The following is a 17,498-nucleotide window of genomic DNA, read 5'->3' as shown; positions in this document are numbered from 1 at the left end:
CTTGACAGTTCATGCAGCTTTTGTATTCTGATCATGGAATTCCGAACACGTCATGCGTCTACACCTAAATGTGTCTACCGTGTCCACAGTGTGTTTGGATTCCCTTTTCCCGTGCTATATTCAAATGCAGTATGCATTCTGCAAATGGTGGAACAGGCTAAATCTGATAATAACAAAACAACTTGATGACAGTAGCCAACTACTGTAGCTAACTAGCCAGCTACCCTCTAACTAGCCAGCAAGCTAGCTAGCAAAGCTAAAGGGATTGCAAACGGGTTAGCATAACTCTAGCCAAACAAAACATTTATTTGTATTTTTATATTAGCTAGCTGGCTAGCATTTATGAAGCCAGCAAACACGTTCCTCACATGCTAGGTATGTATTTCCTCCAACATTATTAAGAAAAGGTGCCTCTCGCACCCAAAACACATGTTTTCTGGAGACTTGTGGGCAGAGTGCTGATGACGTCGCTCACTGTATGCACTTTCGGTAGCCTGATTGTGTCCAGACTGAGGAGAAATCTGCAGATAATGCATACTGCATTTGAATATAGCACGGGCCTCCCTAGTGGCGCAGTGGTCTAAGGCACTGCATTGCAGTGCTAGCTGTGCCACTAGAGATCCTGGTTCGAATCCAGGCTCTGTCGTAGCCGGCCGCGACCGGGAGACCCATGGGGCGGCGCACAATTGGCCCAGCTAATTGTATAAAAACAAATAATGTATGCACTCACTAACTGTAAGTCGCTCTGGATAAGAGCGTCTGCTAAATGACTAAAATGTTTTTAAAAAAAATCACTGACCACCTCCTGAAGTGGTCAGCCAGACCTGGACCACAATGGGACTTTTGTGCATCTATACCAGTCTTTTCAATGCGATCTTCATATTCTGATAGCAGAAGTCGCATGTTAGTGTCAAGTGTAGACACGGCCAAAGACAACACAATCCACTTTAAGAATAAATAGCATCAAAGGAAGACCAGACAGTTCACTGTCAGGGAGGTGTGGCCTAGGTGAGAGACAGAGTCATGTACATTCAGACGTGACACTGACAGCTCCCTGAATGACAGCGGCAGACTGGAATGATTGATACACTATATGCACCTCCTTATCTGTGATAATGGCCCAGGTCTTCCAGGTCAGGTCCAGACCCAGCTAATCAATCACTGTCTTGTGTCTATCTCTCTTTAAGCCATGACCTGTGCCTCCCCTGACCATCCATCTTCAGACACCGACCACTCCCAGACATCGACCCTGGCACTGGGTTGAGCACGCTGGGCTAAGATCTCTCCCACAGACATGTACAAACGCACAGGCACACACATCGTTACCTCAGCAACACCCAAAAGCTGCCTCAAATCCCCACAAATCAATATCCTCCTCCCTCCCACGAACCTCCACTAGCGCTCAGGAACAATCATCAGGCAGGGGTGACATGCCTTCAACGTCCCCCAGAAAACAAGCAGCTCGTCAGCTTGAGGACGCCATGGGGTGCCTGTCTACCTGTCAGCGCCCTGACCATCTGTCCAACCACATCATTCCTTCAATATATTAGTGTCTCCTCACATTTACTCCTCTGTCTCAACCACTAGCTCCCTCAACCCCGATCCAAAGTAGTCACATTTCCCAACTCTTAGACTAAATAAGGTCATATTGTGGAAAATAAACAAACCGGTTGAGGTTCTAGTTGTTTTTTGTTCAGATGTGAAACAGCCACGGCAGTCTATTAGCTCCAGCAGTCACAGGCTTTAACGATTGCACTGTACACACTACAGACATCAATATTCCTCCACTGGAGCTGATCACTTCCCTGTTCCCTCCCCGTGTACTGCCAGTCATGCTGCTGAGTGTTCAATCTGAGAGAATAAATGCCTCTCCCTCCCTCCCTCCCTGTCTGTCATAGGTGATGTCTGTGGGTTTCCCACTGTCAGCCGGCCTGTCAGGGAGGCAGGTGCCACATGACAGACACCGATAGTGAATAAATATTTCAGAGCTTTCTAGATAGATAGCGCCTCGCTGCAGACGAAGACCAGGTGTAAAACAACAACAACAACAACAAACAGAGGGAAGTAGAGAAAGAGAGCCGTTTTAAAACCGATACTTTAGATCTGCAAGCACTCCAATAGGAGAAAAAACTAATTTTTTAAAAGCCCTTTTATCAATAGAAATCTTACTGTGTCCAGTTCAAATTAATTCAATTCAGCACTGCAATTTGCACTGGGAGACTGCCATGGCTTGTATGTGTGTATGCATGTGTATGAGTGTGTGCATGTCCGTGTGCATGTGCGTGCGTTCCTGTGTGTGTGTGTGGTTAGCCCTTGTTACAGGCCTGCTGAGGGAGGTAGTTATGCGGGACTAGAGTGTGGTCACTGTGCACTTCTGTCAACTAGCCCAGGCTGGCTACAGGGGGTCAGAGGTCAGGGGCTGTGTTGTTAAAAAAGAGTGTTGTGGCTGAGTGGTTTGACTGAGATAGAGATGGACCCAGCTGTCTGAACCCAGGGTAACATGCTGCTCCTTATGATGGGCAGGAGAGCGGGAGAGGGATGGGCTGTGGAGAGAGGCAGAGGTGATTACTGCTACCTATCTATACAGAACATACAGCCAGGCAAAGCTGGTTGGTTGAAATTATGTAATGTTATCTGGTTGGAATGACGTCATGTTATTCGGTTGAAATTACGTCATGTTATCTGGCTGGAATGACGTAATTTCAACCATTCTTGTCCTCTGGGATTAAGCTCAACATACAGTACTATGAAATTGTCCACAACTACCATTTCTATTCTGTCATGACCCGTCTTTCTGTCTGTACCTCCTTGATGTAAAACTGCATAACCCATATTTATTCTAAACAAAAATAAAGGAAATGTGCATACATTCAACATGTTCAACTCAACACTGGCATTCAATGTGGGAGAATGTCTATGTTGACCTTATAGCAGCTGTGGGTAGTAATGTGGAGTGGTAAGATATTTTCTATCAAGCAGCACTTCAACAGGTATCTGACATCATTACAATAATACACGTAATTGCTTATGTGCAACTTGTCTATTTCCTGTGTGTTTGCTACATTATCTGACTGTGAAGTATGTGTGATTGACAGCTCTGTGAGCACTAGTGAGTATAGTCTTTTCTAGCATTGAGAGATTGAAGGGTCCTGGAGGTACACAAGTCTACACACAAGCTGGGATGGTAGTCCTAGTTTTGTGAAAAGGCAAAACCCCTCTTGGTTAGTCCAGCAAGATCTTGCCTTGCATCAGACTACTCTCTCTCTCTTTCTCTCTCTCTCTTAAACACACCTCACCACACTCACACTCAGTAACTATCACACTCACATAAATGCACACACTCTGTCCAATAGCACACAGATTGCAGGGCTCAACTTGTCCTTGTCCATCCAAAACATTTGCGGCATGATGAGCTTGGAAGACAAAGTGAATTTGTTAGGACAGGGTTGAGGACAGCAGGAAGCCTATCACTAACACATCATACTTGATGTCTGTCTTACTACTGGGATGGAGGGCCTGTAGCCCACTCAACACCCCCCAATATTACCACAATACAACAATGACACACAGGCCAAAGAGGAGGCAGATTGATCACTCCAGAGGAAAGTCTTTTTGGTCTCCTAAAATCTCTTCTCCACCTCGGAAGGTTTCGTAAAGTCTATACAGTGGATAAATAAGTAATCTAATCGATAATAGATCAACAATATGTGATCCTGTACGGGATGACAAAATAAGTCAGTCTGCTCTTATTGAAGCATGTATTTTCTGCTAAAAAGTTTGATTCTGTTCTTTTGAAACACAAAAAACATCTATACATGCAGGTATTAGTGCATAGGTTCCTGCAAAAAAGTACTATTGTGTTGTCCATTTAACCATCAAACCAAACCCCATCATATGAATTTGGCATAGTTAGAAATAAATAAGTTACCATCGCTTAAATGGATATAATTTTTTGTTCACACCCTCCTGTCCCTTGATTAACATATATTTTAAATATATTTCTATGCATATACGTAGGAATAAAGAAAGGAAGAGGACAAAACAAAAACAAATAAAGAGTAGTAGTCTAGGGAGCTCTAAGTTACCTGGTTAAGCATCTTTTAAATCACAGTAATATTAAGATCTTGGAAATGATAAAGATTAGAACACAGTGAAGCCTAAAAGAGAATGACATCATACAGGAAGATCGTTTGTGTACTAGTCCAGGGATGGTGCACAGGAGGGTGTGATCAAACCTCACAAATTGGAGGTTAGTTTGGAGCGGACAGGTTCTAGTTCAGAGTGGGCTGCCGAGCCTTTCCGTGGCGGCAGGGCCGGGGAGGCCGCGGGGGACTGAGTCTGGTGCTGCAGGTGTCCTGGAGACATCTGGGCAGGGACAGGAGGAGGCATGTGCCCTGGCACTGAGCTACAGGGTTTGGGCACTAGGATGGGGGAGGAGTAGGGCGAGGAGAGGCAGTATCCTGCCTCCATGGAGGAGCGTGGGGGTGAGGAGTGTGGGGGTGAGGAGCGTGGGGGCGAGGTGCGAGAGGGTGAGGAACGCGGGAGTGAAGAGTATCCCATGGCCTGGGCCACCTCCTGGGGCAGGGAGGGGTTAGAACTGGATAATAGTTTCATATCCTCAGAGAAGCTGCCCAGCCCCAGCAGAGACTCACTACCGGCTGCGTGCTGCTGGCTGGGGAGTTGGCTGGGGAGGGAGGTCTGGGGCATGAGCAGAGAGCTGTGGGACCCCGTGGCACTGGAGGAGTTGCTGTAGTGGAAAGTCCTTCCTGTGACTGGGCTTTGGACCGTGGGGCTGGGCCCCAGGGGGGTGTAGCAGGGCGAGCCGTTAGCTGAGCCGTACTGGGCCAACGAGGCCAGGGCAGACCTCTCCAGGGACAGCTGAGGGACCAGGCCAGACTGACTGAAGTCCAGACTTTAAGCCTGCCAGGCTGAACTGGGCCAGGGAAGATGGGGAGCACTCTGGGGCCTGCTGGGTGGAGGTGGAGGATGGGGAGCCTGGAGGGGGGTTTGGTAGAACCCACCTGGAGTCCTGCCCCCGCCTGCGAACTGCTGCAGGGAGCCCACCTGAGGAGGCTTGGGGGGCAGCTGGCTGTGGAGCAGCTGACAGGGCTGAATGTGGCCGGATGAACCAGTGGACTGGGGGCTGATACTACAACCAGAACTAGAGGTACCCAGAACTCCAATTGTCATTCCACCTGTAGCCCCTCCCATTGCCCCTCCCATATGCCCTCCAGTTGCCCCTACCATTGCTCCACCAGTAGCTCCTATATGGCCTCCACTAGTTCCTCTAATGTGCCCACCACTAGGTTCTCCTGAGTACCCTCCAGTGGCTCCTCCTATATGCCCTCCAGTATTATACCCTTCTATGGACCCACGTCTACCCCAACCAGTGGCCCTTCTTATTGTCCCACCCATGGCCCCCTCAGCAGCCCCTCCTATTGCTCCTCCTATTTCACCTCCAGTAGCACCTCCTGAAGACCAACCTGTAGCCCCCCCAGTAGCTCCACCTGTTGCTCCACCCATCCCTGCCCCCATGGCTCCCTGCTGGAAGAGGGCAGCGAGAGGCGGGGTGGTGCAGCGGAATGGCTGCTGCGTCTGGGGCTGTGAGTGGAGCTGGGCCGTGCTCTGTGCCGTGCTGTGGGAGGGAGAGCCACCAGAGGAGGAGAAAGGCCCAAAGGGGAAGGCGGAGGCCCCGCTAGGCCCAGGCTGGGTTCCACTGCTGCTGGACGCCTGCTGACTGGAGCTGGCTGCCCCTGACCCCTGAGTTGTGTGGTGGGCCCGGAAGGAGGCCAGCAGGGCTGTGTCCATCCCAGAGCAGTGCAGTTTAGACGGGGTGCTGGAGGGGGAGTCAGGCCCGGCGGAACCAGGCCCCATGGAGGAGGTGGGCGCCACCGTGTGGAACTTCTTCAGCCGGCCGGGGGGAGGGTCCTGGAGGTTCCTGGACCCCAGGACCGTGACCGGCGGGCGGAAGAGCGCAGCGGGGAGATGGGGGAGGTGGGGGTGGTGTGTCAAGGCGATGGCCACAGAGGTGGTGGCAGCAGCAGCCTGCAGGGGTGCCTGGATGAGAGGAGCCCAGATGACGGGGGTGTGCCCCGGAGAGGGGGGCTGAGGCGGAGGAATGTTCTGGAGGAGGTGGGCGCAGGTGGCCATGTCTCTGTCATGTTGCACGATCTGCTGGATGATCTCGTTCTCCTGGTAGTTGAGAACGCCGGATTTCAGGTCGTGCTGCACCTTGTGCTGCAGGATGGAGTTCTTCTTCCCTGTGAGACAGACAGACAGACAACAGTACAATCAGCCTGGATCGTCCAGTTAGTTAGCTAAATACTCTGGAATTGCATCTGATTTATTACTTATGCAGAGATTCCTTTTTCACTATACAGTTAGCTACACACTGCCTGGCCTGGCCCTACTGCACAATAACCAGCTACATCATAATCACCCCTGATCCTGCGAACAAGCAACACATTTGCCAACAAAGGCCACTGAGTGTTACTGTGTTTTAGCCCCTAGGCTTCACATTGACTATTAAAGGGCGTCAGAATGGCTGTGATCAGCCTACTCCCAGACTCCTCTTTGATTCCTATTTCACACGGTCGCTTAATTCTGAAGCACTGCTCCCTAACAGCACCGAGCACAAGGACAGAGAAACCTTGGCTGAAATTTGGAGGAGAGAGAGAGAGGGGGAGGGAGGGAGGGAACGTAGCCTACCAAGGGGAATAACACAGAGGAAGCATGATAGCTCCTGCAGGCTGTGTGTGTGTGTGTGTGTGTGTGGTTGTTTGACTAGCTCTTACTGTGGAGCTGTAGATAAGAGGCAAAGTGAACGCAGATCAAACATGGCTCCGAACGGGGACATGGCTGACTGATATGGAAAGAATGTGTAAGCTGAGCAGAGCGACTGGTCAGTGTTCACACTAATGTCAGTGATTTCACAGTGTAGGGCAGTGCTCCTCTGCTGTCATTGGATGGCCAGAGCTCTATGGGGAGTGGCGGAGGGGTCAGGGGTCAGCCACTCACCAGATTACAGAGACAGGATGGGGATGGCCTGAGATGGCTCACTATGACAGGCTAAGTAACAAATAGCCTTTCTTCTGGAAAAGGTGAACTCAACTCTGGTCCTATGGCCCATTCATCCCTCTTGGGTGGATGTGCCAGAAGTAACAGGGATAATTTATGTCGCTTTGGATAAAAGCGTCTGCTAAATGGCATATTAAATTTAAAATTATATTACATGGCCGTTTGTTCTAGAGCACTAATCCTGAAAGGCTGGTGCTAGGTGATGGGTTTGAAAATGTACAGTACCCGCACGCTAGTATCAGCTCGCTACTGTCAATGCAATTAGGCCCAGATCAATCTCTCTCCATTTCAGATATGAGAGGCTGGCGATTAGGGGGAGCAGTGCTGGGGGCTGTCTCTCGGTCTGCCCTGACCCGTAGCAGGCCTAGCTCTGATCCGATTGCACAGGGTCCATTTAGACAGTAATTAATTAGTAGGGCATCGCTGTGTGAATGACTTCATTATGCAGGAGGGCTGGGGAAAGGTGAACACCATCTATTTACAACATGCAGACACAAAGGCATCAGGCATCAGGCCCAGGAGAGGTTGATATCGGAGGCAGGAGGAGGAGGAGGCTTTCCCTCAGTGGACCTCATCGCTTCAAAGCAGCCATTTTCAACAAAGAAAGAGCCCCCCTGCCTGCAGACATTTTTCAACATCTCATTACGGACATACCCTGGGCCATAATGAAGCATGAAGAGATAGTTCAGTTATGATAGAGGCATGCTGACGTTCAATGTGAATCTTTTATTTGTCTGGGCTGGCTGGCTGAGGTTAAGAACTGAATGAAGCGTCATATCAGTACACACACTGTACACGTCACTGAAGTAGTGCTGGAATTAATATAACCATTCTAGGTACTTAACCATAACTACTGCATTACAAACACCTCACCTGTTCTTCAGGGCCAATTCAACAGATGTGAATTGATCCATTCTCCTACTGTAGGTAGAGGACATACTTTTTTTACTGTCACTGTCTGTTATATAATTTGTATCTAACTAACCAAACTAAATACACTACTTTTCGCTAGGTCAACTGGGTGAGCTAGATATAGAGAGTTCTTCACCACCAGCATGGGATTTTCCTCTCTTTTTAATTTATATCACTGTCCCTTCCTGCTGAGATTATCACATAAAATGATAAAACAATATACTGTAGAATAGAGAGAGTTGTCTCCTCTCCTCTCTCTGTGGTGCCCATCCGTTCCTCCTCCCTGGTAGCCAGGGCCCACGGTACCAGATGTGTGGGGGCCAGCGTGGGAGGGATGGAGACATCTGAGCTAATATGACACATCTGTTTACTTGGCCTACTGGCTCAAGCTGGCCCTGAGCAGGTCACTAACATACACAAACACTGACTGCATGGCCTCCTCTCCTCTTCGCTGGCTGCTCACTTAGCTGGAAACAGCTCCCCTCCAGAGGATTCCTCAGTTTTGGCACATCTGTGTTTGATTCCCAGACCGACACCTCCATGTACTGTACAGTGACTGGCAGCTGACTCCACTTTGTAATTTACTCAGCCAATCCATATCCATTTACTACAACATCATGTTTCATTTGTTCCATCTGGGATTTTAACCGGTGGCAATCTAGTACAGAGTGCTGCCTGGGGACTGTAACACGTCTTTGAATACATTCATACTTCACAATACTTGACAATGGAGAGGCAGATGATTGGCTGTAACGATCAGCTCAATTACAATAATACAGATGGAGTTGATAGTCATGTTCTACTATGATGTAGTCTCTTACCTATGCGGTCCAGCCGGTCCAGAGCCACGGTCTCGAAGGCCCGTCTCATCATGGGGTACTCCTCCAGGACCTCGTTGAAGTTGTCCACAGACAGAGAGTACAGACGGCAGTAGGTGTCTGCTTTGACGCTGGCTGTTCTTCTGCCCCGTGTCAACAGACAGATCTCTGCACAGGACACAGAAAGAGAGGAACGTCAACACTATGACGTCATGATGACATGTTCACTACGGTCAAGGTAGAGACACTGTTGTCAAGTAGGGCTGATGTTATGCCAACGTTGCTCCACTTCTTAGCAAACATCAGGGAAATCTTTGTGAAGGCTGACAGAAATATTAAGACTTAATGTTTCCTATGACATGTATCACCCCGACTGAATTCTCTCATGTGTGAAGTTGACCTGAAGGGATTACGCACGCTGCTGTGAAAAATAGATAAATATCACTATTGTACCACTTACCGTTTATGATGGCGAAAATGGGGAACTTTCTAACAAAAAAGTGAACCGCTGAACCAGGGTTAGGCAATCGTGTTCCTGGAGTGCTGCAGGTACTGCAGGATTTGTTCCAACTAGGCACCACACCCGACCAACTGAGCTAATTGGTCAGTTCAATGATTGCCTAAATTCAACACACCTGGTCTTCCAGGTCAAAAACATGAAGTGCCTGTGGCCCTCCAGGACCAGGTTTTGCCTACCCCTGCGCTGAACTGTATGTTTTCTCCTTTTTAGCATTAAACATTTGACTTTTCTTTAATCCACAGCTGAAGCACTTAATGCCATTCTGAAAGCTTAGAGGTCTGCTAGACCTCCTCTGTCATGCCAGATCAGGAGAATAATGTTCCATTTAACAGGCAGCAGTGCTGTGGAGCTCTGGCACCAACAGCAAACCCTATGCCTTATGCATGCCGCGGGTGTGTGTGTGTTGTGTGTTGTGTGTTTGTGTCAATTTACAGTATGCGTGCCATGTGCTTTTCTGTCACAATCACACCCATCCCACTTGTGGGCCACTCTCCAACTCTCACTCCCAATCCCACTATAACACTTAGTCTTTCTCAGAAAAAGCCATTTTCCAACTCCACTCTCTCTTTCAATTCTCTCACTTGCTACAAAATTAACTGCCTTTCTCCTACTCCCTACGTAACATTTACTAGGAATCCCTCTTCCATCATATCACTTTGAATCTCACTTCTCACTAATCTGTTTTTCTCTCTCGCTCTCGCTCTCTCCTTTCCCCTCTCACACTGCCTCTCTGTGTATTGTACAGTGCATGGTGGGTTAGAGGAGAGGATGAGGGCTTCTGCCTTCTCTCTAGTACAGCCAGATACCCAGCCAGCCAAAGCCTCCTTGTCCCTGACCATGTCTGCCCTAATGAAAAACAACATGTGCAGCTCATCCTCTGTGTGTGTGTGTGTGTGTGTGTGTGTGTGAGGAAGTTGTGTGTGTCTGCGCTGCTTGGTAACCCCATTTGTGTGTTTGTGTGTGTGTGCGTGCTCCCAGGTCAGCCCTGGCTCTGCCTGCGTTGGGGGTCCGTTTTCTGCAGGCCTGCTCTGCTCCCAGTAATCCCCTCTGAAGAGGAGCTGTTAAATCCTTTTGCCTCGTTTCTGGCTGAAGCCAGCACTGCTGAGATGAGACACTGAGCTGCACAGAGCCTTTCTTCTGGCCTTATCTGCCTGTCTTTCAGAGAAGAGGATGTGAAGCCCAGACTCTTAGTACTGGTATCTGAACTCTGACTGTAGAAGACTCAGCATGAGTAGCAGTTAGAGCTCAATGCTAAACAATGAGAGACTAACACTCAATCATGGAGAACCAGGGATAAATGGAGGGACAAACCCTATGACCCTGACAGAGGAACACTGAGTTGGACCCATGTCAGAACTAAAGATGATAGTCATTATACATGGACGCCTGGTCATATTTGAGGAAATGTGTCATTCCCTATCCATAGATGTTATTGCTAATAAGCTAATAAGGTTCTTTCTGTGTTTAAACATTGCTGCTATGCTATACTCGTTTTTGACTAATTGATTTTGCTTGCTAACATTTATTTGATGGTGCATCTGAAGACACTGTGACCTCTATTCTATCCTGCTCAACCTCAAACTCCTCTTGCTAGTACATCATTAACAGTCAAATGATGTATGAATGGTTTAATCTCTATGATGACTCACTTTTACAGTCTGATGCAATAGTACAAACATCCTGCATGAAATCACTGAACAGGCTTACTTTGTCCAGCTCTGTGTATATTTTGTAGTGGTGTGTTTTCTTCTCTTATCTGTCGTAGCTACTCCTACTGCTCTTTGTGGTAATCGTGTTGGAACACTTGTACCGCAACTTCAAGGAAGAAAATGGATTTCATCATTGGAGTGAAACGCATACAGAAAACAACTGACTACTACACTGCTTGGAGTACAGCATGAACACATTTAATGACAATGTGGTCATTAAAATGTAATTGCTCCAATTAAAATCGGATACCTTGTGAAATGGGAGAAACAGGAACGATGCTGTTCACGAGTCCAACACCATCATTAAGTTTGCAGACGACGTGACGGTGGTAGGTCTGATCACCGACGACGATGAGACAGCCTATAGGGAGGAGGTCAGAGATCTGGCAGTGTGGTGCCAGGACAACAACCTCTCCCTCAATGTGGGCAATACAAAGGAGCTTATTGTGGACTACATCGATTGGGCTGTAGTGGTGCGGGTCGAGAGCTTCAAGTTCCTCGGTGTCCACATTACTAAGGACCTATCACGGTCCAAACACACCAACACAGTTGTGAAGAGGGCACAACAACACCTCTTCCCCCTAAGGAGGCTGAAAGATTTGTCATGGGCCCTTAGATCCTCAAAAAGTTACACAGCTGCACCATTGAGAGCATCTTGACTGGCTGCATCACTGCTTATGGCAACTGCTCGGCATCCGACCGCAAGGTGCTACAGAGGGTAGTGCGTACGGCCCAGTACATCACTGGGGCCGAACTCCCTGCCATCCAGGCAGTGTCAGTGGAAGGCCCTAAAAATTGTCAAAGACTCCAGCCACCCAAGTCATAGACTGTTCTCTCTGCTACCACACGGCAAGCGGTACCGGAGCGCCATGTCTGGGACCAAAAGGCTCCTGAACAGTTTCTACCCCCAAGCCATAAGACTGCTGAACAGTTAATCAAATGGCTACCCAGACTACTTACATTGACCACTTTATTAGAAATGTTTTGTATCTTCATTTTTTGTACTGACTCTTGTAATTTGATTTGCTGTTGTACAGTACAGTACGACCTTGGTTACACAACACACTGGCTGGCTCACGTTGGAAGGTTTGGGAAATGACTGGGAAACGATGGGGGTTGGTCTTGGGAAGACTCTGTGTGTGTGTCTGTGTGTGTCTGTGTGTGTGTGTGTGTGTGTGTGTGTGTGTGTGTGTGTGTTTATGTGTGTGTATGAGCTGGGTCTCCCATGGTGAGGTATCAATGTCCTCCGGCCTGGTCTGGGGGGCCTCACCTGGACTCTGGTTCTCTCCTGTCAGCTCCCATCTCCATCGCCCCTGGCAGCCCACGGGCCCTCTGAGAGGACACTCTCTAACCTTTGAAACATCTGCACTGGGCAGCCTGATTCCCCATGACACACCACGTTCGCTCGCTCGCTCCCTCCCAGCATTAGCATAGGGAAATACACACTGGCCTATGATGAGGAGAGGGGTTGGGGAGTGTCTGGTTTAGCCTCCACCATAGCTGGTGTCGTGTCACTTCTCATCGGCTCTCCTTCTTCCTCCAATGCTAGCAGCAGTAATTGACTGTTATACACTGCTGCTGTTAGATCTGTTAGATTCTGCATGGGGGAACTGCTAGCTTAATTCAAAGGTTAACCGTGTAGCTCAGTGACTATAATACAGTCTTACAGAATAGATTCACTCAGTCTCTGACTCTTTTCCCTTCCCCGTTCCACCTTCTCTAGGAGGAGTGGTGCGGCTGTGTTAAAATGGGTTAAGGGGCAAGAGGATTACCTGCGACTCCACTGCCAACCCCCCTCAATGACTCACTCAGTCAGGGCAGCCATTTGTCAGCTCTACAGTCTGCTTTTCCACAGAGACTGAGACTGAGACAGGGACAGGGTCAGGGACAGAGACAGGGACAGAGTCCGAGACAAGAGGGCAGAGACAGGGACTGAGACAGGAATGGGGACAGAGGCAGAGACAGGGAATGAGACAGGAATGGGGACAGAGGTAGAGACAGGGCTCAGAGCATACACCTGAGTACCAGAAAGCTTTTCTCTCCAGCCTGAACTTTAAGGGCCTAGAGATTAAGAGCAGCTGGCTCAGAGTGGACTAGCCTGAGCCCAGTCCAGGCACAAGATGACACGAGAGATTTCCCCATTCCTGTCTCAGTCCCTGTCTCTGCCTCTGTCCCCATTCCTGTCTCGCCTCCTGTCTCCTGTCTCCTGTCTCCTGTCTCCTGACTCCTGACTCCTGACTCTTGACTCTTGACTCTTGACTCTTGACTCTTGTCCCTGTCCCTGTCTCTGTCTCTGTCCCTGTCCAGTTGATTCTTTCCTCCTCCCCCACCCCTGCCCCCCTCCATCAACCCCGCCACAGCTCACTTGAAGGAAAAGTGAACCATCTTAGAAGTACGATCAAAGCTGCCTCTTGATAAGCACCAGGGTCTGAAGGACATCTCCAGCCACTGTAAGGTCATTCTACTAACTGTGCTGCACTATCCAGGAGAGCTGCAGTTCAACCAGTCACACAGTAATTACACAAGGCAACAAAGGATGACCTATACTAACACAATAACACACCCAATCTGGGGAGGGAGGGGGTCTTCTAGATGCTGTCCAGACAGGAGAGTCTGAATGCAGCCCCACAGTAGCAGGGTGGTGTGTGTGTGTGAGCCCAGAGGAGAGTCCAGTGAGTGGGCCTGGCTATGCTCCATGTGTCCTTTGGCTTGAATACTGCAGTCACATTATATGTCCCCTTCCCCTGGATTGCTGTATTTCTGCCCAGCACTCGCATCCACAACATGTCACACGCATTCCCTATATTAGGCTCTCCAGAGCAAGCTGATCCAACAGTTAGTTAACAGGAGCAGACTTCTGAGTGTATATTAATGTGAATAATGCATAGTGTTACTGATGACAAGCATGTACTGTACAGGACGTTAATGAGCTTACACACATACATTTCGTTTACAGTGCAGTCATCAATACAGAAAATGCACACCCACACATCCTATCTGAGAGTGTCCACCCCCCTCTGCCCCTTGGTGTTTGTTTCTTGGAAATGCTCACTCTCTCTCACTTCCTGTTTGGTGAGAGAGAGAGAAAGAGAGTGAGAGAGGTGAGAGAGAGAGAGAGAGAGAGAGAGAGAGAGAGAGAGAGAGAGAGAGAGAGAGAGAGAGAGAGAGAGAGGCAGAGAGAGAGATAGAGAGAGAGAGAGAGAGAGAGAGAGAGGTGCCATATCCCTGGTGCTCCTCTTACATCAATTAATTTCATGAATGACTAACTCATGTTTGGTAACAAACTCCCTATGGCTGCATGGTGGGCTTGGTTTGGTTGGCCTTGCCTCCCCCTGGAGCAGCCAGCCTGGGCCCTGGATGCCAGGAATAGCTGCCGGATAATGGAGTCAAAACCTGCAAAGCCCAGCGCATCTAACGTGTTTGGGAGAAATAATTGCAGATCCAGGGCTTAAATATTTAATGCGAGGCAACCAGTTCCGTTCCAAAAACTGTGCATTTGCAGTGGCAGTGGTGCTTTGGGTTGATCCATGCAATTCATGTGTAAGTACAAATACATGTTTAAATAGAGGGAAAACAACAACAAAGAAAGATGACGCTTCACTCCTCCCTCACCCAGGGAGACACACACACACACACACACACACACAGAGATAGATTGCTTCCCATTTTTCTATTATTTGCGGCGCCCCCCAGGGAGAGGGCACGGAGACGGTCCAGCGAAGGGAGCGGCGTAATTAAACTTCAGCAGGCAGGTCATGTGCTGTTAAATGCTTCACTGCGGTTTCTCATTACTTAAACAGTGTCTTCTCAATGATACACTGTCACTGTCACTGTCCAAATTAATTGGTATTTGGTAAGAGGACTATGGCTAGAGTGAAGTCAAACACGTCATACACTCCCAGACACCATGAGAAGAGTACAAACTGTCTGACCCTGTTGGGGTAAAGAACAGCTAGCACATGCTTGTTCTGTATTACCTTGGAAATGCAGGACTGAAAAGCCTGAAAGCATTTTAGCCTTAATGACCCTTTGACAATATTTTGTCATATATAATGTACTGTATATCAGGGGTTGGAACCGGTTCAGGGAACAGAACCGCAAACCGGGAAATAATGAAAAGGAACAGAAATGGAACCAGGAACGAAAGTGATCCATACTGTTACGTTATTTTAAAAGCATGGGAACTGGTTAATAACGTAATTTTTTCCTAGTCCCATAAAAAAACGCAACAAAGCGCCTATGTAAATCCCTCACTCTGTCACTCAGAAACTTATTCCAGTGTCTGCCTGCAAGCTGAAAATCTTTGCCAGTGTGTGCGTGTTTAGGCTCCCTGCCCCTCCCCCCTCAGAGGCATAGGCTACTGTACTGACGTTACAAGCGTGATTCAAAAGATTGGGAGAGAGATTTTTTAAATCCGTTTTACAGTTTAGTAATTTAGCAGACACTCTTATCCAGAGCGACATACAGGAGCAATAGGGTTAACAGATTTTTCACCTAGTCGGCTCGGGGAAGCGAACAAGCAACCTTTTGGTTACTAGCTCAACGCTCTTAACCGCTAGGCTACCTGCCACCCATTTTCTTAGCTAGAGAATAATGGGTTAACTTTTTCAATGCTAGTAGTTAAGGATACTATAGGCCTAGTGATCACGTTGGATTTATTAACTACAAAATGTTTTTAATTCTGGTGCCACTCTGCACACACAAGCTTGTTAGCTAGCTAGCTCAAAGGACATTCAAAGTTCCTCCATAGAAGCCACTCCTCCTAGGTATAATTCTGTGGACCTACTTCAGATAATGCATGTCATAACAAGATGCCCAGCGCTTCAAGCCTCCTCCTCAACCCTCTCTAGCTCTCTCCCCACCCGCAAAAATTCAGTTGCATCTTGCGCTATAGGCTACACTTGTCTGTCCATCACTCATGTAAAGAACTAGCTTGCCTGCTCTACCCGCACTGATTGGTGAAGTAATTGAATAAGCTAAATGTAAAAACGGTTGATTTCACGAGTTGAAAAAGGAACAGAAAGGAACGAAAAACTGTACTTTTTTGGAACTGAACAAAAAAATAGTGGTTCTGCTCAGAACGAAACGATTAGAAAATAATTTTGGTTCCAACCCCTACTGTATATGTCAACTATGTTCTTCTTTGTCATTTGGCATGTTCGTACAATTAAAATACAGCTCGTGTTCATCATTGGAATAGTAAACAGCCTCACATAAAACATATACAATCAGCAGGCACCATACACTATAGAATGACAGACAGAATAATGAGTAGTGCTTTAGACAACCCTGTCATCAGGGCCAGCTCGTGAGAGACAAGAACAGAACATTTACACTCATGCAGTACTGCAGTGTGTCTGAAAGCAGACCTAGGCTGACCTCTTAAGAAGCTAATTTGTGCTGCTGTGTTTTTCCACGCCACCATTATGAATATTAAAGCTGAAGAGGTTTAAGCTCTGCAGCATAATGTGTGTGTGTGACCTTTTGTCTGGATCTGAGTCTGTCCTATTTCTCTTACCCCCGAAGTAGGATCCGTCTGAGAGCTTGGTTTCCTTGTTGCCCTTGGTGAGCACGCTGACCACTCCGTGCTGGATGAAGTACATCTTCTTGCCGATGGTGCCCTCTCTGATGATGTAGTCTCCGGGCTGGAACACCTCGAAGCGCAGCTTGGTCAGCATGGAGGTCACAAAGTTGGGGTCCGCGTTGGCGAACAGCGGCATGGAAGCCACCAGCTTTCGACAGTTAAAGTTGATGATTTCCTGCAAACAGGAACACACACAAACAGAGGAAGATGGATGCTTTAGTAACAGCCCCTCAGAGAGACAGAAAGTGCTCAGAGAATAATTAGTCCCACATCGAAACAGTGATTATCACCACAATAATGTCCCTTTGCGATGAATAAGTATTCTATTTAATACACACACACCCGCACACAGCCCCCAGCCCTCTCCCACCTCTCTAAGTGGCTCGTTGAGTTCTCCCAGGATGCTCTCCTCGTCAAACATCTTGCCCTGGTAGCGATGCTCGTAATAGTCATGGATCCTCTGCCTCATATCAGCCGGCAGCTTGTGGAAGGACATGTACTGCTCCACCTGTTTGTACTGCAGGCCAGGGAGAGAGAGACACAGAGAGAGAGACACAGAGAGAGAGAGAGAGAGAGCGAGAGAGAGGAAACACAATAAGGTCAGTCCAAGGTCACCATCCCCACAGCACTGTGACTGAGTCATACCCTACAGGTTACTAAAGGCTTAGAGGTCAAGCACTCCATTACACACAACACATCAGATATACACACAGCACACAAGACTGCTTGTACATTTTGCCCCACACAAAAGAAAAGCCGAAAAATAGCAGACTGGTGTTTATAGTACGGTATATTTCCACTCTGAATCTATGCACTGGCTGGCAGCACAGAAGAGGAGGGGGAGAGAGAGAGATAGAGAGAGAGGCACTGATTGGGAA

General features: G+C 48.1%; 1 pseudogene; it reads right to left on the bottom strand.

Annotated features, from left to right (window-relative positions):
* Positions 1–767: 767 nt before the first annotated feature.
* LOC121582304 lies at positions 768–17,224 on the bottom strand (annotated as a pseudogene).
* Between the last annotated feature and the right edge of the window lie 274 nt (positions 17,225–17,498).

The sequence above is a fragment of the Coregonus clupeaformis genome, unplaced genomic scaffold (assembly GCF_020615455.1).
Source record: "Coregonus clupeaformis isolate EN_2021a unplaced genomic scaffold, ASM2061545v1 scaf0296, whole genome shotgun sequence".
Lineage (NCBI taxonomy): Eukaryota > Metazoa > Chordata > Actinopteri > Salmoniformes > Salmonidae > Coregonus > Coregonus clupeaformis.
This window is presented reverse-complemented; position numbering and strand designations above follow the sequence as displayed.